At 43.8% G+C, this 8,697-nt stretch overlaps 1 long non-coding RNA gene across 1 annotated transcript; it reads left to right on the plus strand.

Moving 5' to 3' along the window:
- Window positions 1-5,384: 5,384 nt before the first annotated feature.
- On the plus strand, window positions 5,385-6,795 carry LOC306960930. Its single transcript, XR_013792724.1, has 3 exons — window positions 5,385-5,440; window positions 5,623-5,836; window positions 6,712-6,795. It is a non-coding gene; the product is annotated as an uncharacterized lncRNA (long non-coding RNA).
- The last annotated feature ends 1,902 nt before the right edge of the window (window positions 6,796-8,697 follow it).

Genomic DNA, 8,697 nt, shown 5'->3' on the forward strand with positions numbered 1-8,697 from the left:
GGCTCAGGGGCGTCATCTGGTGGTCCCGCGGCGCCTAAAACAGACACACGCTTATCCCTCACGTCAGGTCCTGGTTTATTTCAGTATCGTCCTGGTTTAGTCCTGGTTTAGTCCTGGTTTAGTCTTGGTATCATCTTGGTTTAGTCTTGGTTTAGTCTTGGTTTAGTCCTGGTTTAGTCCTGGTTTAGTCCTGGTTTAGTCTTGGTATCGTCTTGGTATCGTCTTGGTTTAGTCTTGGTTTAGTCTTGGTATCGTCTTGGTTTAGTCTTGGTTTAGTCTTGGTTTAGTCTTGGTATCGTCTTGGTTTAGTCTTGGTTTAGTCTTGGTTTAGTCTTGGTATCGTCTTGGTTTAGTCTTGGTTTAGTCTTGGTTTAGTCTTGGTTTAGTCTTGGTTTAGTCTTGGTATCGTCTTGGTATCGTCTTGGTATCGTCTTGGTATCGTCTTGGTTTAGTCTTGGTTTAGTCTTGGTTTAGTCTTGGTTTAGTCTTGGTTTAGTCTTGGTTTAGTCTTGGTTTAGTCTTGGTATCGTCTTGGTTTAGTCTTGGTTTAGTCTTGGTTTAGTCTTGGTTTAGTCTTGGTTTAGTCTTGGTTTAGTCTTGGTATCGTCTTGGTATCGTCTTGGTTTAGTCTTGGTTTAGTCTTGGTTTAGTCTTGGTTTAGTCTTGGTTTAGTCTTGGTTTAGTCTTGGTTTAGTCTTGGTATCGTCTTGGTTTAGTCTTGGTTTAGTCTTGGTTTAGTCTTGGTTTAGTCTTGGTTTAGTCTTGGTATCGTCTTGGTTTAGTCTTGGTTTAGTCTTGGTATCGTCTTGGTTTAGTCTTGGTTTAGTCTTGGTTTAGTCTTGGTATCGTCTTGGTTTAGTCTTGGTTTAGTCTTGGTTTAGTCTTGGTTTAGTCTTGGTATCGTCTTGGTTTAATCTTGGTGTCGTCTTGGTTTAGTCTTGGTTTAGTCTTGGTTTAGTCTTGGTTTAGTCTTGGTTTAGTCTTAGTATCGTCTTGGTATCGTCTTGGTTTAGTCCTGGTATCGTCTTGGTTTAGTCCTGGTTTAGTCCTGGTTTGGTCCTGGTATCGTCTTGGTATCGTCTTGGTATCGTCTTGGTTTAGTCTTGGTTTAGTCCTGGTTTAGTCTTGGTATCGTCTTGGTATCGTCCTGGTTTAGTCTTGGTATCGTCTTGGTATCGTCTTGGTTTAGTCCTAGTATCGTCTTAGTATCGTCTTGGTATCGTCTTGGTTTAGTCTTGGTTTAGTCTTGGTTTAGTCTTGGTTTAGTCCTGGTTTAGTCTTGGTATCGTCTTGGTATCGTCTTGGTTTAGTCCTAGTATCGTCTTAGTATCGTCTTGGTATCGTCTTGGTTTAGTCTTGGTTTAGTCTTGGTTTAGTCCTGGTTTAGTCTTGGTATCGTCTTGGTATCGTCTTGGTTTAGTCCTAGTATCGTCTTAGTATCGTCTTGGTTTAGTCCTAGTATCGTCTTGGTATCGTCCTGGTTTAGTCCTGGTTTAGTCCTAGTATCGTCTTAGTAACGTCTTGGTATCGTCTTGGTTTAGTCCTAGTATCGTCTTAGTATCGTCTTGGTATCGTCTTGGTATCATCTTGGTATCGTCTTGGTTTAGTCCTAGTATCGTCTTGGTATCGTCTTGGTATCGTCTTGGTATCGTCTTGGTATCATCTTGGTATCGTCTTGGTTTAGTCCTAGTATCGTCCTGGTTTAGTCCTGGTTTAGTCCTAGTATCGTCTTAGTATCGTCTTGGTATCGTCTTGGTATCGTCTTGGTATCGTCTTGGTTTAGTCCTAGTATCGTCTTGGTTTAGTCCTGGTTTAGTCCTGGTTTAGTCCTAGTATCGTCTTAGTATCGTCTTGGTATCGTCTTGGTATCGTCTTGGTATCGTCTTGGTATCGTCTTGGTATCGTCTTGGTATCGTCTTGGTATCGTCTTGGTATCGTCTTGGTATCGTCTTGGTATCGTCTTGGTATCGTCTTGGTTTAGTCCTAGTATCGTCTTGGTTTAGTCCTGGTTTAGTCCTGGTTTAGTCCTGGTTTAGTCCTGGTTTAGTCCTGGTTTAGTCCTAGTATCGTCTTGGTTTAGTCCTGGTTTAGTCCTGGTTTAGTCCTGGTTTAGTCCTGGTTTAGTCCTGGTTTAGTCCTGGTTTAGTCCTAGTATCGTCTTAGTAACGTCTTGGTATCGTTTTGGTAACGTCTTGGTTTAGTCCTAGTATCGTCTTGGTATCGTCTTGGTTTAGTCTTGGTTTAGTCCTAGTATCGTCTTGGTATCGTCTTGGTTTAGTCCTGGTATCGTCTTGGTTTAGTCCTAGTATCGTCTTGGTTTAGTCCTAGTATCGTCTTGGTATCGTCTTAGTATCGTCTTGGTATCGTCTTGGTTTAGTCCTAGTATCGTCTTGGTTTAGTCCTAGTATCGTCTTGGTATCGTCTTAGTATCGTCTTGGTATCGTCTTGGTTTAGTCCTAGTATCGTCTTGGTTTAGTCCTAGTATCGTCTTGGTTTAGTCCTAGTATCGTCTTGGTATCGTCTTAGTATCGTCTTGGTATCGTCTTGGTTTAGTCCTAGTATCGTCTTCGTTTAGTCCTAGTATCGTCTTGGTTTAGTCCTAGTATCGTCTTGGTTTAGTCCTAGTATCGTCTTGGTATCGTCTTGGTTTAGTCCTAGTATCGTCTTGGTTTAGTCCTAGTATCGTCTTGGTATCGTCTTGGTATCGTCCTGGTTTAGTCTTGGTATCGTCTTGGTTTAGTCCTGGTTTAGTCCTAGTATCGTCTTAGTATCGTCTTGGTATCGTCTTGGTTTAGTCTTGGTTTAGTCTTGGTTTAGTCTTGGTTTAGTCCTGGTTTAGTCTTGGTATCGTCTTGGTATCGTCTTGGTTTAGTCCTAGTATCGTCTTGGTATCGTCTTGGTTTAGTCCTAGTATCGTCTTGGTATCGTCCTGGTTTAGTCCTGGTTTAGTCCTAGTATCGTCTTAGTAACGTCTTGGTATCGTCTTGGTTTAGTCCTAGTATCGTCTTAGTATCGTCTTGGTTTAGTCCTAGTATCGTCTTGGTATCGTCTTGGTATCGTCTTGGTATCGTCTTGGTATCATCTTGGTATCGTCTTGGTTTAGTCCTAGTATCGTCCTGGTTTAGTCCTGGTTTAGTCCTAGTATCGTCTTAGTATCGTCTTGGTATCGTCTTGGTATCGTCTTGGTTTAGTCCTAGTATCGTCTTGGTTTAGTCCTGGTTTAGTCCTGGTTTAGTCCTAGTATCGTCTTAGTATCGTCTTGGTATCGTCTTGGTATCGTCTTGGTATCGTCTTGGTATCGTCTTGGTATCGTCTTGGTATCGTCTTGGTTTAGTCCTAGTATCGTCTTGGTTTAGTCCTGGTTTAGTCCTGGTTTAGTCCTGGTTTAGTCCTGGTTTAGTCCTGGTTTAGTCCTGGTTTAGTCCTGGTTTAGTCCTGGTTTAGTCCTAGTATCGTCTTAGTAACGTCTTGGTATCGTTTTGGTAACGTCTTGGTTTAGTCCTAGTATCGTCTTGGTATCGTCTTGGTTTAGTCTTGGTTTAGTCCTAGTATCGTCTTGGTATCGTCTTGGTTTAGTCCTGGTATCGTCTTGGTTTAGTCCTAGTATCGTCTTGGTTTAGTCCTAGTATCGTCTTGGTATCGTCTTAGTATCGTCTTGGTATCGTCTTGGTATCGTCTTGGTATCGTCTTGGTTTAGTCCTAGTATCGTCTTGGTTTAGTCCTAGTATCGTCTTGGTATCGTCTTAGTATCGTCTTGGTATCGTCTTGGTATCGTCTTGGTATCGTCTTGGTATCGTCTTGGTTTAGTCCTAGTATCGTCTTGGTTTAGTCCTAGTATCGTCTTGGTATCGTCTTAGTATCGTCTTGGTATCGTCTTGGTTTAGTCCTAGTATCGTCTTGGTTTAGTCCTAGTATCGTCTTGGTATCGTCTTAGTATCGTCTTGGTATCGTCTTGGTTTAGTCCTAGTATCGTCTTGGTATCGTCTTAGTATCGTCTTGGTATCGTCTTAGTATCGTCTTGGTATCGTCTTGGTTTAGTCCTAGTATCGTCTTGGTATCGTCCTGGTTTAGTCCTGGTTTAGTCCTGGTTTAGTCCTGGTTTAGTCCTGGTTTAGTCCTGGTTTAGTCTTGGTTTAGTCCTGGTTTAGTCCTGGTTTAGTCCTGGTTTAGTCTTGGTTTAGTCCTGGTTTAGTCCTGGTTTAGTCCTGGTTTAGTCCTGGTTTAGTCTTGGTTTAGTCCTGGTTTAGTCCTGGTTTAGTCCTGGTATCGTCTTGGTTTATTCCTGGTTTAGTCCCGGTTTAGTCCTGGTTTAGACCTGGTTTAGTCCTGGTATCGTCTTGGTTTATTCCTGGTTTAGTCCCGGTTTAGTCCTGGTTTAGCCCTGGTTTAGTCTTGGTTTAGTCCCGGTTTAGTCCTGGTTTAGCCCTGGTTTAGTCCTGGTTTAGTCCTGGTTTAGTCCTGGTTTAGTCCTGGTTTAGTCCTGGTTTAGTCCTGGTATCGTCTTGGTTTAGTCCTGGTTTAGTCCTGGTTTAGTCCTGGTTTAGTCCTGGTTTAGTCCTGGTTTAGTCCTGGTATCGTCTTGGTTTAGTCCTGGTTTAGTCCTGGTTTAGTCCTGGTTTAGTCCTGGTTTAGTCCTGGTTTAGTCCTAGTATCGTCTTGGTATCATCTTGGTTTAGTCCTGGTTTAGACCTGGTTTAGTCCTGGTTTAGTCCTGGTTTAGTCCTGGTTTAGTCCTGGTTTAGTCCTGGTTTAGTCCTGGTTTAGTCCTGGTTTAGTCCTGGTTTAGTCCTGGTATCGTCCTGGTTTAGTCCTGGTTTAGTCCTGGTTTAGTCCTGGTTTAGTCCTGGTTTAGTCCTGGTATCGTCCTGGTTTAGTCCTGGTTTAGTCCTGGTTTAGTCCTGGTTTAGTCCTGGTTTAGTCCTGGTATCGTCCTGGTTTAGTCCTGGTTTAGTCCTGGTTTAGTCCTGGTTTAGTCCTGGTTTAGTCCTGGTTTAGTCCTGGTTTAGTCTTGGTTTAGTCCTGGTTTAGTCTTGGTTTAGTCCTGGTTTAGCCCTGGTTTAGTCCTGGTTTAGTCCTGGTTTAGTCCTGGTATCGTCCTGGTTTAGTCCTGGTTTAGTCCTGGTTTAGTCCTGGTTTAGTCTTGGTTTAGTCCTGGTTTAGTCTTGGTTTAGTCCTGGTTTAGCCCTGGTTTAGTCCTGGTTTAGTCCTGGTTTAGTCCTGGTTTAGTCTTGGTTTAGTCCTGGTTTAGTCCTGGTTTAGTCCTGGTTTAGTCCTGGTTTAGTCCTGGTTTAGTCCTGGTTTAGTCTTGGTTTAGTCCTGGTTTAGTCCTGGTTTAGTCCTGGTTTAGTCCTGGTTTAGTCTTGGTTTAGTCCTGGTTTAGTCCTGGTTTAGTCCTGGTTTAGTCTTGGTTTAGTCCTGGTTTAGTCCTGTTTTGCACCTGGTTTAGTCCTGGTTTAGTCCCGGTTTAGTCCCGGTTTAGTCCTGGTTTAGTCCTGGTTTAGTCCTGGTTTAGACCTGGTTTAGTCCTGGTTTAGTCCTGGTTTAGTCCTGGTTTAGTCCTGGTTTAGACCTGGTTTAGACCTGGTTTAGACCTGGTTTAGCCCTGGTTTAGTCCTGGTTTAGACCTGGTTTAGTCCTGGTTTAGTCCTGGTTTAGTCCTGGTTTAGACCTGGTTTAGTCCTGGTTTAGTCCTGGTTTAGACCTGGTTTAGCCCTGGTTTAGTCTTGGTTTAGACCTGGTTTAGTCCTGGTTTAGTCCTGGTTTAGTCCTGGTTTAGACCTGGTTTAGTCCTGGTTTAGTCCTGGTTTAGACCTGGTTTAGTCCTGGTTTAGTCCTGGTTTAGTCCTGGTTTAGTCCTGGTTTAGTCCTGGTTTAGACCTGGTTTAGTCCTGGTTCAGTCCTGGTTTAGTCCTGGTTTAGACCTGGTTTAGACCTGGTTTAGTCCTGGTTCAGTCCTGGTTTAGTCCTGGTTTAGACCTGGTTTAGACCTGGTTTAGACCTGGTTTAGTCCTGGTTTAGTCCTGGTTTAGTCTTGGTTTAGTCCTGGTTTAGACCTGGTTTAGCCCTGGTTTAGTCCTGGTTTAGTCCTGGTTTAGTCCTGGTTTAGACCTGGTTTAGTCCTGGTTTAGCCCTGGTTTAGTCCTGGTTTAGCCCTGGTTTAGTCCTGGTTTAGTCTTGGTTTAGTCTTGGTTTAGTCTTGGTTTAGTCCTGGTTTAGTCTTGGTTTAGCCCTGGTTTAGCCCTGGTTTAGTCCTGGTTTAGTCCTGGTTTAGACCTGGTTTAGTCCTGGTTTAGTCCTGGTTTAGTCCTGGTTTAGTCCTGGTTTAGTCTTGGCTTAGTCTTGGTTTAGTCCTGGTTTAGTCTTGGTTTAGCCCTGGTTTAGCCCTGGTTTAGACCTGGTTTAGTCCTGGTTTAGTCCTTGTTTAGTCCTGGTTTAGTCTTGGTTTAGTCCTGGTTTAGTCCTGGTTTAGTCTTGGTTTAGCCCTGGTTTAGCCCTGGTTTAGACCTGGTTTAGTCCTGGTTTAGTCCTGGTTTAGTCCTGGTTTAGTCCTGGTTTAGTCTTGGCTTAGTCTTGGTTTAGTCCTGGTTTTGTCCTGGTTTAGTCCTGGTTTAGTCCTGGTTTAGTCCTGGTTTAGTCCTGGTTTAGTCCTGGTATCGTCTTGGTATCGTCCTGGTTTAGTCCTGGTTTAGTCCTGGTTTAGTCTTGGTTTAGTCCTGGTTTAGTCCTGGTTTAGACCTGGTTTAGTCCTGGTTTCGTCCTGGTTTAGTCCTGGTTTAGTCCTGGTTTAGTCTTGGTTTAGACCTGGTTTAGTCCTGGTTTAGTCCTGGTTTAGTCCTGGTTTAGTCCTGGTTTAGTCCTGGTTTAGTCCTGGTTTAGTCCTGGTATCGTCCTGGTTTAGTCTTGGTTTAGTCTTGGTTTAGTCCTGGTTTAGTCTTGGTTTAGTCCTGGTTTAGTCCTGGTTTAGTCCTGGTTTAGTCCTGGTTTAGTCCTGGTTTAGACCTGGTTTAGTCCTAGTATCGTCCTGGTTTAGTCCTGGTTTAGTCCTGGTTTAGTCCTGGTTTAGTTCCGGTTTAGTCCTGGTTTAGTCCTGGTTTAGACCTGGTTTAGTCCTAGTATCGTCCTGGTTTAGTCCTGGTTTAGTCCTGGTTTAGACCTGGTTTAGTCCTGGTTTAGTCTTGGTTTAGTCCTGGTTTAGTCCTGGTATCGTCTTGGTTTAGTCCTAGTATCGTCTTGGTTTAGTCCTGGTTTAGTCCTGGTTTAGACCTGGTTTAGTCCTGGTTTAGTCCTGGTTTAGTCCCGGTTTAGTCCTGGTTTAGTCTTGGTTTAGTCCTGGTTTAGTCCTGGTTTAGTCCTGGTTTAGTCCTGGTTTAGTCCCGTTTTAGTCCCGGTTTAGTCCTGGTTTAGTCCTGGTATCGTCTTAGTATCGTCTTGGTATCGTCTTGGTTTAGTCTTGGTTTAGTCCTGGTTTAGTCCTGGTTTAGTCCTGGTTTAGTCCTGGTATCGTCTTAGTATCGTCTTGGTATCGTCTTGGTTTAGCCCTGGTTTAGTCCTGGTTTAGTCCCGGTTTAGTCCTGGTTTAGTCCTGGTTTAGTCCTGGTTTAGTCCTGGTTTAGTCCTGGTTTAGTCCTGGTATCGTCCTGGTTTAGTCTTGGTTTAGTCTTGGTTTAGTCCTGGTTTAGTCTTGGTTTAGTCCTGGTTTAGTCCTGGTTTAGTCCTGGTTTAGTCCTGGTTTAGTCCTGGTTTAGACCTGGTTTAGTCCTAGTATCGTCCTGGTTTAGTCCTGGTTTAGTCCTGGTTTAGTCCTGGTTTAGTCCCGGTTTAGTCCTGGTTTAGTCCTGGTTTAGACCTGGTTTAGTCCTAGTATCGTCCTGGTTTAGTCCTGGTTTAGTCCTGGTTTAGACCTGGTTTAGTCCTGGTTTAGTCTTGGTTTAGTCCTGGTTTAGTCCTGGTATCGTCTTGGTTTAGTCCTAGTATCGTCTTGGTTTAGTCCTGGTTTAGTCCTGGTTTAGACCTGGTTTAGTCCTGGTTTAGTCCTGGTTTAGTCCCGGTTTAGTCCTGGTTTAGTCTTGGTTTAGTCCTGGTTTAGTCCTGGTTTAGTCCTGGTTTAGTCCTGGTTTAGTCCCGTTTTAGTCCCGGTTTAGTCCTGGTTTAGTCCTGGTATCGTCTTAGTATCGTCTTGGTATCGTCTTGGTTTAGTCTTGGTTTAGTCCTGGTTTAGTCCTGGTTTAGTCCTGGTTTAGTCCTGGTATCGTCTTAGTATCGTCTTGGTATCGTCTTGGTTTAGCCCTGGTTTAGTCCTGGTTTAGTCCCGGTTTAGTCCTGGTTTAGTCCTGGTTTAGTCCTGGTTTAGTCCCGTTTTAGTCCTGGTTTAGTCCTGGTTTAGTCCTGGTTTAGTCCTGGTTTAGACCTGGTATCGTCTTGGTTTAGTCCTGGTTTAGTCTTGGTTTAGTCCCGTTTTAGTCCTGGTTTAGACCTTGTATCGTCTTGGTTTAGTCCTGGTTTAGTCCTGGTTTAGTCCCGTTTTAGTCCCGGTTTAGTCCCGGTTTAGTCCTGGTTTAGTCCTGGTTTAGTCCTGGTTTAGTCCCGTTTTAGTCCCGGTTTAGTCCTGGTTTAGTCCTGGTATCGTCTTAGTATCGTCTTGGTATCGTCCTGGTTTAGTCCTGGTTTAGTCCTGGTTTAGTCCTGGTTTAGTCCTGG

Source organism: Gobius niger (assembly GCF_951799975.1).
Source record: "Gobius niger genome assembly, chromosome: 3".
Classification (NCBI taxonomy): Eukaryota; Metazoa; Chordata; class Actinopteri; order Gobiiformes; family Gobiidae; genus Gobius; species Gobius niger.